Genomic DNA, 12,117 nt, shown 5'->3' with positions numbered 1-12,117 from the left:
GACTTTTAATGCACCATGTCCACACCAACTCTCAACCACCCATTTACACTCATCCTACATTAACCCCATTTTTTTTATTCTCCTCACATTCTTATCAACTCTCCCCAGATTCTACCACTCACCTGCATACTTAGGGGTAATTTACAGTGGACAATTAACTTACCTACATGTCCTTAGAATGTGGAAGAAACCAGAGTACCCAGTGGAAACCCACATAGTCACACAGGGAGTACATACAAATTCCATACAGACAGCACCCAAGTCTCTAGCTCTGCATGGCAGTGGTTCTACTAGCTGCACAACTATGCCACCCCTTTAAGAGGAAGGAGGGTAAAATATTGATGAAAATAGAAATTAGATTGAGATGAAGTAAACTGAGAAGGAGGAGGTATGGACTAGTAATGGTGTGGGCCACTCATACACATGTTTCTCAAAACAGCTGAGGCCTTTACTGGCTTAGCTGGTAAGTTGCCATGTTATGCGGGGATGTTATGCAAAATGTGGGGAGGAAAAAAAACTTCGGAGGCTTCGTGGGGTTCACTTCGGAAGACTTTGGAGGCAGATAAAGTTTTAAGTCTTACTTTTTTTATCTATCTTTTAATAGGGTTTTAATTATAAGGGTTAGTTTTTAATAGGGTTGTGATCATTAGGGTTAGATTTTTATAAGGTTCTTTTTTTAAGTGTTTCTATAAGTTTTAGTCAGGAAGAGTGGGGGCTAAACTGCGCAGGCACGGTGCAGGCAGTTTAAAAAGCAAACCGCCATATCCAGCGGGCAGCGTCAGAGCGGGCAGCTGAGTGAGAGGGAGCAGAGTGGTTGGGCTTTGGCTTAAGGGGCTTCGGCGTAAAGGGGCAAGGCAGGTGACCGCAGCTTGCTGCGGTCCACGATGGCCACATCTGCAGTAAGTGCTTGAGGCTGGAGGAACTTTGGCTCAAAATCGATGAGCTGGAGTTACAGCTTCAAACACTGCTCAGCATCAGGGAGGGGGAGAGTTTTGTAGATACTGTACATAAGGAGACAGTCACCCTCCTTAGAGCAGGTAATTCTGAAGTCCAGGAAGTAGATAGAATGGTGACTGTCAGGGGAGGGAAAAGGAAAAAGAAAACGAACAGGCAGATAGAGCAGAGGACTCCAGAGGCTGTTCCCCTCAGTGACACTTTTTCCGCTTTGGAGACTGTTGAGGGAGATGACCTGCCGGGGCCTAGCAGCAGTAGCCAGGTCTGTGGCACTGGGACTGGTCCTACTGCTCAGAAGGGAAGGGAGGAGAAGAGGAAGGCAGTAGTGATAGGGGACTCGATAGTCAGGGAAACAGATAGGAGGTTCTGTGGCAGTGAGCATGAATCCCGGACGGGTTGTTGCCTCCCAGGTGCCAGGGTCCAGGATGTCACTGATCGGGTCCACAGGATTCTAGAGTGGGAGGGAGAACAGCCAGAAGTCGTGGTTCATGTTGGTACCAACGACATAGGTGGGATGAGGTCCTGAAAAGTGAATTTAGTGAGCTCAGCAGAAGGCTGAAGGACAGGACCTCGACTGTAGCGATCTCAGGATTGCTGCCAGTGCCACGCGATAGTGAAGGTAGGAATAGGAGGAGATGGCAGATAAACGCGTGGCTGAGAAGTTGGTGCAGGAGGGAGGGGTTTAGATTTTTGGATTATTGGGATCTCTACTGGGGAAGGTGGGACCTGTACAGAGAGGACGGGTTACACCCGAACTTGAAGGGGGCCAATATCCTTGTGGCCAGGTTTGCTAGGGTTTAAACTAGATTGCGAGGGGGAAGGGAACCGGAGGGGTAGGTCAAAGGAAGAAGGGGATGGGGAAAAGGCAGATCTGACAGGTAGAGAGGCTTTGAGGAAGGAGAAGCAGAGTACAGGCTACAAAAGTAGTACGGTGGATGGGCTGAAGTGCATTTACTTGAATGCGAGAAGCATCTGGAATAAGGGAGATGAACTGAGAGCTTGGATAAGTACATGGGACTATGATATTGTGGCTATTACAGAGACATGGCTGACATCGGGGCAGGAATGGATATTGAATATTCCTGGTTTTCAGTGTTTTAAAAGGGATAGGGAGAGGGGGGAGAAGAGGAGGAGGGGTAGCGATACTGGTCAGGGACACAGTTACAGCTGCAGAAAGGGTAGATAATGTAGAAGGATCCTCTCTAGAGTCAATATGGGTGGAAGTTAGGAATAAGAAAGGGGCAGTTACCCTCCTGGGAGTATTCTATGGGCCCCGCCTGGTAGCAGTAGGGATACTGAGGAGCAGATTGGGAGGCAGTTTTTGGAGAGATGTGAAAATAACAGTGTTATTATAATGGGAGATTTCAACTATCCAAATATTGATTGGCACCTACTTAGTGCCAAAGGTTTAGACGGTGTGCAGTTTGTTAAGTGTGTCCAGCACGGATTCCTGATGCAGTATGTTGACAAGCTGACTAGAGAGAATGCCATATTAGATCTAGTTTTAGGTAATGAACCGAGTCAGGTGACAGATCTATCGGTGGGTGAGCATTTGGGGGACAGTGACCATTGCTCCATAACCTTTAGAATTGTCATGGACAGGGATAGGAGCAAAGAGGACGTGAAGATGTTTAATTGGGGAAGGCGAATTATGAGGCTACAAGGCGAGAACTTAGGAGTGTAAATTGGGACAACATTTTTGAAGGGAAATGTACTATGGAGATGTGGTCAATGTTCAGGGATCTTTTGCAGGATATTAGGGATAAATATGTTCCGGTGAGGCAGAGAAGGAATGGTAGGGTGAAGGAACCGTGGGTAACGAGAGAGGTGGAACAACTAGTTAGGAAGAAGGCAGCAGCATACATAAGGTGTAAGCAGCAAGGATCGGACAGGGCTCGTAAGGAATATAGAGTAGCAAGGAAGGAGCTTAAGAAAGGGCTGAGGAGAGCGAGAAGGGGACATGAAAAGGGTTTGGCGAGTAGGGTTAAGGAGAATCCTAAGGCTTTTTTCTCGTACGTAAAGAGCAGAAGGATGGCTAGGGTAAAGGTAGGTCCGATTAAAGACAAAGGTGGGAGGATGTGCCTGGAAGCTGTGGAAGTGGGTGAGGTTCTCAATGACTTCTCTTCAGTATTCACCAAGGAGACGGGTCTTGATGATGCTGAGAACAGTGTAGGTGAGGGTAATGTTCTAGAGTATGTAGATATTGAGAGAGAGGATGTGTTGGAGTTGTTAGAAAATATTAGGACAGGTAAGTCCCCGGGGCCTGACAGAATATTCCTCAGGCTGCTTCGTGAGGTGAGGGAGGAGATTGCTGAACCATTGGTTAGGATCTTTGAGTCCTCGTTGTCAACGGGGATGGTACCGGAGGATTGGAGGGTGGCGAATGTTGTCCCCTTATTCAAAAAAGGTAGTAGGGATAGTCCAGGGAATTACAGACCAGTGAGCCTTACGTCTGGGTGGGTAAGCTGTTGGAAAGGATTCTAAGAGATAGGGTCTATGAGCATTTGGAGAAACATGGACTGATTAAGGACAGCCAGCATGGCTTTGTGAAGGGAAGATCTTGCCTCACAAGCCTGATAGGGTTCTTTGAGGAGGTGACCAGGAAGATTGATGAGGGTAGTGCAGTGGATGTGGTCTACATGGATTTTAGTAAGGCGTTTGACAAGGTTCCGCATGATAACCTTCTTCAAAAGGTCAGAGGCCAAGGGATCCGGGGAAGCTTGGCCGTGTGGATTCAAAATTGACTTGCCTGTAGAAAGCAGAGGGTTGTGGTGGAGGGAGTGCATTCGGATTGGAGGGCTGTGACTAGTGGTGTCCCGCAAGGATCGGTTCTGGGACCTCTACTTTTTGCGATATTTATTAACGACTTAGATGAGGGGGTGGAAGGCTCAACTTAGGTGAGGGGGTGGAAGGCTGGGTTAGCAAGTTTGCAGATGACTCAAAGATCGGTGGTGTTGTAGATAGTGTGGAGGGCTGTCGAAGCTTGCAGAGGGATATTGATAGGATGCAGAGCTGGGCTGACAAGTGGCAGATGGAGTTCAATCCAGAGAAGTGTGAGGTAGTACACTTTGGAAGGACAAACTCCAAGGCGGAGTACAAGGTAAATGGCAGGATTCTGGGCAGTGTGGAGGAGCAGAGGGATCTGGGGGTTCATATCCACAGATCACTGAAAGTTGTCTTGCAGGTGGATAGGGTAGTTAAGAAAGCTTATGGGATGTTAGCTTTCATAAGTCGGGGGATCGAGTTTAAGAGCCGCGAAGTGATGATGCAGCTTTACAAAACTCTGGTTAGGCCACACTTAGAGTACCGTGTCCAGTTCTGGTCACCTCATTATAGGAAGGATGTGGAGGCGTTGGAAAGGGTGCAGAGGAGATTTACCAGGATGCTGCCTGGATTAGAGAATATGGATTATGAGGAGAGACTAGAGCTGGGGCTGTTCTCATTGGAGAGAAGGAGGATGAGGGGAGACATGATAGACATATACAAGATATTGAGAGGAATAGATAGAGTGGACAGCCAGCGCCTCTTTCCCAGGGCGCCAATGCTCAAAACAAGAGGACGTGGCTTTAAGGTATTGGGTGGGAAGTTCAAGGGTGATGTCAGAGAGTGGTTGGTGCATGGAATGCGCTGCCTGGGGTGGTGGTGGAAGCGGATACATTGGACAAGTTCAAGAGATTGTTAGATAAGCATATGGAGGAATTTAAGTTAGAGGGATATGTGAGAGGAAGGGGTTAGGTAGTCTTAGGTGTGGGCCGAAGGGCCTGTATTGTGCCGTATTGTTCTATGGTTCTATGGTTATAAACCTAGAGCCCCTTTTAGGTGGGTCTCCTTAAAGACTTTAACTTATCCTTCGTACTAACCCCACCTCAGCCTGCTGCATATCTCCTTGGGGATCTCCACCACCAGACTACAGCCTGATCGCATCCCCAAATCCCACCAGCAGCCAAACGTGACCAGCACACACCCCACTTTGACCCCGAAAGTCCTAATTTTCCCATAGTCCTCCACTGGTTCCTATTTTCCCTATTTCACAAACTTATACCTCTCCACTGAAGTTATTGCTCCACAACAAATCAACCGTGATCTACCTTAAGGTGTGCAAGGCTAATTCTATTGCATTCAATGCCTTGGGCCTCATGAGCAACAGAATATTGCAACAGTAGTTCCAGGCACAAAACATGCAATGACCCATAAAAACATGAGAAATAGGACCAGGACTTGGCCCAATGGGCCCTCTAATCAGCTGTAGCATTCAATGACTGATCCAACCTTAGCCTCCACTGTCCTAATTTTCCCCATCAGCCTTGACTCTCCTACAAAAAACTAATTATCTCAGCCTTTAATACATTCAATAACTCAGCTCTAGGGATAGAAAGTGCCAAGGGTTCATGAACTTTTGAGAGAAAAAAAAATCCTCATCTTCATCCTTAATTGTCATCCTTCGTATTGAACTGGTGCACATAGTTTTAGGTTCCTCCGCAAAAGGAAACAATATCTACCTTATCAAGACTCCTCAGAATGTTTCAATGAGGATAATTTTAATTCTTCTAAATCCCAATTACCAGTCCAATCTGCTGACTCTTTTCTCAGGAATCAACTGAGTGAACCTTCTCTGAACTGCCTCCAATGCAAGTACAATCTTCCTTAAAAAAGGAGATTAAGTACCACCTTTTTCTTAGGCATCTCCTCAGAATCACTTGCTTCCATTCCAGTTACGTGTATTCAGAAGGGACTGATGAGGCTAATGTGGGACATGCAGACTTTACCATAGGTGGGGCAGGCAAAGCCTGATCAATGGGCAAGCAAGTCGTTTTGTGGGTTAATGTGCTCCTTTTACCCTTTAGGCTGGGATTCCATGTGCTCCTGCCTCCTGCCACCTAACCTCAAGGTTCTTAGTGCTATCCGATCATTTCTCCACTTTGAGTGAATTCCTGAAAGTCAGTGGGGATGTTGCATTTTTTTCTAAGAAGTTTTGACAGCATTCTTTTCCTCTGTCTGCCTGGTAATCCCTTCCATGACAAAGCTCAGAATAGAGCATCTGTTCCGAGAGTCTGGCGTCAGGCCCAACAAAGCTGACTGAGTGTAATTAGAGCCTCAATGTTACGGATATTGGCCTAGAAGAGGACACTGATGTTGGTTCGCTTATCCTTCCAGTGGATTTGGAGGATTTTGCAGAGATAGCGTTAGTGGTATCATTTCGAGTTCAGCCTCCGAACTTGCATGAACACAAGTATCATCTTCATGATGCAACTGGACTACTGAGGTTGGGGTGACTTTAGTTCTGGAATAGAGGTGACCTAGGGTGAACAGTTTCCCATCAGTCCTGTAAGATTTGGTCCATTCCTGAAGAAAATTTGTTGCACATGAGATGCACATTATGGCGAGAAAGACCAAGTAGTGTTGGGGCAATAACACTGCCTTGTTTGACACTGGTATTCACTGAGATTGGCACTGTTGGGGAACCACTGGTTAATTGCTCTTGTGCCATCATTAAGCAAATGTAAGATGGAAATGAATTTCTGTGGGCAGTTGAATTTGCGGGAAATGCTCCACAGTCCTTCTTGATTGACAAGAGTCAGAGGCTTCAGTGAGATCGAGAAATATCATGTATAGCAGTTGGTGCTGCTCTCTGCATTGCTCTTGGAGATGTTGTGCAATGAAGGCCCTGTCCACTGTGTCTCCAGATGGATGGAATCTGCACTCCGATTCAGGGAGAAGCTCTTTGGCTACTGGGAAGAAGCAGTTGAGGAGAAAGCTAATGATGACTTTCCCTGTTTTGCTTGTGTAAGTATTGCAGTTGGATTTCTTAAAGGTGGCCTTGACAATACAGAGGAACCCACGCATGTCATGACAATCAGTGGGTTGCCAGGCCTCCTGTACTTTTTATACCTGCTATCTGTTCTTTAGCCCCTAGTTTTCTGCTGGATCTCTGCCTTCCGATGCCAGTACAGCTGTTGCTTTTCCCTTGAGGCATACAGAGCTTCCATTCCAGTAACAATCTACATTTTCATCTAATTGGCTATTGAATCTCCCGGTCTTACTCATCAAACCAGTATTGGTTCTTTGTAGCAGAGAAGCCAAGAATCTCTTTATAGATGCTACTTATGGCAGCTTCAGGCCCTACATACATTGTGGTTCCTGTTGGCTGGGAATCAGAAGGTTGTCTGAGAAGAAATGCCTTTCCGTGTACGTGAGAGCTCCAACATTGTTTTTCTTGCAGTAATGTTTCTGTTGACGCTTGTGTTTTGGGGCAAGGTTGCCAAAAATAATGGAGTGGATTAGATGGTGCTCAATCCAAAAGTCATCAGGAACAGTTATGGCGTCCCTGTGGTTTCTTGCTCAGACATTGATATAATCCAACTGGTGCAAGTGCAGGGACTGGGGCTATACTGGGAAGATTGCCACCTCTATCTAGTCAAGCTCAGCTTCTTCCATTTGAGACATTCACCCTCAGCCAATGGCTGGGTACAACACCCCATACCTGCAGCAGCAGGAATATGGCAGGAGCAGGGCCAGGTGTATGCAACTGGGTATGCTCAGAGAGGGAGAGGTTTTGCAGGATGAAGGAAAGGTGGAAGAAGATTAGAAAGTGGGGTGGGAGATAATGGGAAGGGAATCTGGAAATGGAGGATGAGAGGGGTCAAGGGAGTCAAGGCTGAGGGGGGATTGAGAAAGAGGCAGTGGCTACGGGGTGTGTGTGTGTGTGTGTGTGTGTGTGTGTGTGTGTGTGTGTGTGTGTGTGTGTGTGTGTGTGTGTGTGTGTGTGTGTGTGTGTGTGTGCGCGCGTGTGTGTGCCTGTACTTCTTGTCATAAGCAACATCTTGTTCCATCAGACAAGCACAAGACCTAATGGCAACACTGAATGCAGTACTCCAGGTATGGTCTTACCAACATCTTGTACTGTTGTAGTTTTGCTTTGCTAGTTTCATACTCCATCCCCCTGCCAATAAAGATAACATTCCATCTGTCTTTTTCATTATTTGCTCAGCTGCAGGCCAACAGTCAGTGCTTCATGCACGAGGATACCCAGCTCTGTCAGCACCACAGCATTCAGTACATCGGCCTCTCCCTATTTAAACAATGTTCTGACTTTTCTATTCTTCCTTCCAAAGGAAAACTAGCCACTGGGGCACCATGGTCTAAACAATCTTTTGTTCCTCACACCATCAAGTCCAGTTACTTGAAGGCAATGGGTATCTAGTTTGCAGGAGCAAGAACTTGGTGGAGTATATGACCAAAGTGAAGCAGAAGCTGCCATTGTGTGAGCGACAATCTCCCTCAATGGCCAGAAAGGACAATGCCATCCAATTCAGCATTGATGCCTCATGCTTGGTGAATAAGAAAAGGTGAACTTCAATTTCTAGGCATTGATAATTAACCTTGGGATAATCCTTAGTTTATTAATGTCACCACTCCTCTCATTTCCTCCTGTGACCCTCTGTCAGAAGCCTTTCGCCAGCTTCTTAAATCACCTCTCATACAGATGACTGGATGCTTCATTAATTTCCACAATGAGTCTGAACCTATTGTTGCTCAGCTCCATCCTTCCTCTCCCCACAATCATCCCATAAACACCATCCTACATAAACAACAACAAATTGTATTTATGTAGCATCGTCAACACAGTAAAAAGTCTCTTCACAGACATGACACTGATATTCAAAAAGAGATATTGTTCACCAGTGAGGAGTTAAAACCCACAGAATAGAAGTAAGTGCTAAAATCTGCATATGTAGCACTCTTTATGCCTTTAGATGTTTAATAGCTGATAATCAGACAAAGACGGATTCTGAACCACAGGAGATATCACAAATGACATGACTAACAGCTTGTTCTTAGAAAGGGTCTTAAAGGAGGAGAGAAACTAACAGACTGAGATTTATCAAATTAATTCCAATATTTAGGATTTTTCCTGGTATCAGAATTGGAACCTCTTCTTTTTGTGTTGCACTTCTAAAACATTTATAAAGCCAGTGAACTTTAGGACAATGCCCTCAGCAATCCAACTTTTAGTGTGCAAACATTATCACCTACTTATCAGTTTGAAGATAACGGAAATATGATTAGGTTCACTTATTGTCTTTTCCGTGCATGTTTACTTAATTCCACTGCATAACATTTTCAAAGCTGAAACCAAATTTAAAGGAAGAATTATATGTGCTAACCTCAACACATATTCAATTGTATTTCTTTGGGAAACACCTCCTGATTCAAAAAGGGGATAAGAAACCATGGTGATAAACAAAAAATACTGGGATTATTTCCATTGAAGCAGACTAATCTAAGAGATTTAGATCAATTGTTTTTAAGTGAATTAGGGCTTTGATTAAAATAGATTTCCTATGGTTAGGTTGATGCTGCCAACTGGTTATCAATTAAAAATTGCCACTAAAATAGCAAGAGATTAGAATAAATTTATTTACACTGAGCTATTAGAACATGAAATAGTAAACAGAGACCACCATCTTTCAGGGAAAATTGGATGAATCTTTGAGGCAGTGGAAAATATAAATCTGTGGAGGAAATCAAGATTTGGTGGGGGGTGGGGGGTGGGTGCAGGGAAGAAATTTTGGATTGCTCAAGCAATGTTGCCACACACATGATGATTGAATGACCTCCATTTGTGCTGGGAAAGTTGGAGTTCTATTTAGGGATTTTTGTTGTGCTTCATTTGCATTTTAATTTGCTCCATTTCTGAGAGAAGACTCACACTGAAGTGCTCTTCAGCTCTTGGCCATGTGGGTGAGGGACAAAAGAATCCCAGAAATAACTTTAAATAGAGAAGGAAATATTTTTATCAGGCAGGTGCTCAATGTGAATTTAGACCCAGACTGCATAAATTTACCGTCATTTCACTGTTGTGGTGAACTGCTAATTTCTATCAGTCCAGATGAAGGGTAGTGACCCAAAACGTTAACTGTCCATTGCTGAATTCCTCCAGCTTTTTGTGTGTTGCTCCAGATTCCAGCATCTGCAGTCTCTTGTGTCTCCTGATAATTTCTAATGTAGTTTTGTTCACCTGTGAAATACAAACACAAAGAAGTGTCTTGAGCATTGTCAAGAAACAGCTCATCTAATATGGTCCAAATGCAAGTCAAATCAACACACTCAATCAATCAATGTCTTGAATTTTAAGATTGGAAATAGAACAATACAGATGTAGAAAAAAAATAAGAGTTAACATAGTCATGGAGTTATACAGCACGGAAACAGGCCCTTCAGCCCAGCTGCTCCATGCTGACCAAGATGCCCCATCCAAGCTAGTCCCATTTGCCAGCATTTGGCCCATAACCTTCTAAACCTTTCCAATCCATGTACCTATCCAACTGTCTTTTAAAAGTTGTTATTGTACCTGCCACAACCACTTCCTCTGGCAGCTCACTCCACATGGATACCACCCTTTGTGTAAAAAAAGTTGCCCTTCATGTTCCTCTTAAATCTTTCCCCTCTCAGAAACCTATGGCCACTAGTTCTTGATACCCCAACTTTGGGAAAAAGACAGTGTGCATTCACCCTATCTATGCTCCTCATGATTTTATACACCTCTATAAGATCATCTCTCAGTCTCCACCTCTTCCTGTAACTCAGTCCCTCAAGTCCTGGCAGCGTCCTTATAAATCTTTTCTGCACTCTTTCCAGTTTAGTAACATCTTTCCTATAGCAGGGTGACCAAAACTGAACACAATACTCCAAGTGCGGCCACACCAATGTCCTGTACAACCACACCATGACCTCCCAACTTTTATATTCAATGCCCTTACTTATGAAGGCCAACATGCCAAAAGCCTTCTTCACCACCCCGTTTACCTGTGACTCCACGTTCCAGAACCATGTACTTGTATTCCAAGGTCCCTCTGTTCAACAACACTCTCCAGGGCCCTGCCGTTCACATTAAAAATCCTACCTGGATTTGACTTTCCAAAATGCAACAACTTGCACTAACCAAATTAAACTCTATTTCCCATTCCTTGGCCCACTTACTCAACTGATCAAGAAACCTTCTTCATGGTCCACCATACCACCTATCTTAGTGTCATCTGCAAACTTACTAACCATGCCTTGTGCATTCTTATCCAAATGGTTGATATAGATGACAAACAACAATGGGCCCAGCACCAACCCCCGAGGCACACCACTAATCATGGGCCTTCAGTCCAAGAAACAACCTTCTACCATCACCATCTACTTTCTACAATCAAACCAATTATGTATCCAATTATCTAGCTCTCCCTGGATTCCATCCAATCTAACCTTCCAGAGCAGCCTACCATGTGGGACCTATCAAAGGCCTTACTGAAGTCCATATAAACCACATCTACCACCCTGCCCCCATCAACTTTCTTGGTCACCTCAACAAAAAACTCAATCAAGTAAGTAAGATATGATCTCCCATGAACAAAGCCATGCTGACCACCTCTAATCAACCTGTCTTTCCAGATGTACATATATCTTATCCCTCAGAATCCTTACCTACCACAGATGTTAGACTTACTGGCCTTTCGTTCCCATGTTTTTCTTTGCTGCCCTTCTTAAATAAAGGCACAACATTCGCTACCTTCCAGTCTAACGGCACCTCACCCATGGCTAACGATGATGCAAATATCTCAGCCAGGGCTCCCGCAATTTCTTCTCTAACCTCCCACAGTATTCTTGGAAAAACCTAGTCAGGTTCATTCCATCTGTGAATTTCTTCCAGTTGGTATCCAAGAAGATACTGGTGCCACAATACTGCAAACTCTTGTTTCCACATCACCTTCCAGTATCTGTCTCTACTGCCCCACCCCCTTCCCTATCTCTATCTGCCCCCTTTTTCTCTTTACCTATCTATCTTTACATATCACCTATCAGCCATTGTCTCCTGACTCCACCCCTCCACCTAGCTTCATCTGCCCATAATCTCCCTCCTCACCTGGTTCCACCTATTGCCTACCAGCCCCTGCCTCACCCCTCCATCTCACTGGTTATTTCCCCTATATACTCTCAGTCCTGATGCAGGGTCTTGAACCAAAACGTCAACTATTCCTTTCCCTCCACAGATGCTGCTTGGCCCACTGAGTCCCTCCAGCAGTTTGTTTTTTGCTCAACATACTAGTGCCTTTGGGACAATCTGGGCTAATGGGATGTGGCTCCAAGGGACAGTGAGGATAAAATTAAAACTCAAGT

The 12,117-nt window shown here is 44.9% G+C and overlaps 1 long non-coding RNA gene across 1 annotated transcript in view; it reads right to left on the bottom strand.

The window, feature by feature from the left end:
* LOC127584327 (uncharacterized) overlaps positions 1–12,117 on the bottom strand; it is a 56,032-nt gene that overhangs the window by 24,580 nt on the left and 19,335 nt on the right. The window contains exon 3 of the long non-coding RNA XR_007958376.1: positions 9,800–9,973. This is a non-coding gene — a long non-coding RNA (uncharacterized LOC127584327). The remainder of the gene's footprint in view (positions 1–9,799; positions 9,974–12,117) is intronic.

Source organism: Pristis pectinata, chromosome 29, assembly GCF_009764475.1.
Source record: "Pristis pectinata isolate sPriPec2 chromosome 29, sPriPec2.1.pri, whole genome shotgun sequence".
In the NCBI taxonomy this organism is placed as follows: Eukaryota; Metazoa; Chordata; class Chondrichthyes; order Rhinopristiformes; family Pristidae; genus Pristis; species Pristis pectinata.
The sequence above is the reverse complement of the archived record's forward strand: the minus strand, read 5'-3'. Positions and strand labels throughout refer to the sequence as shown.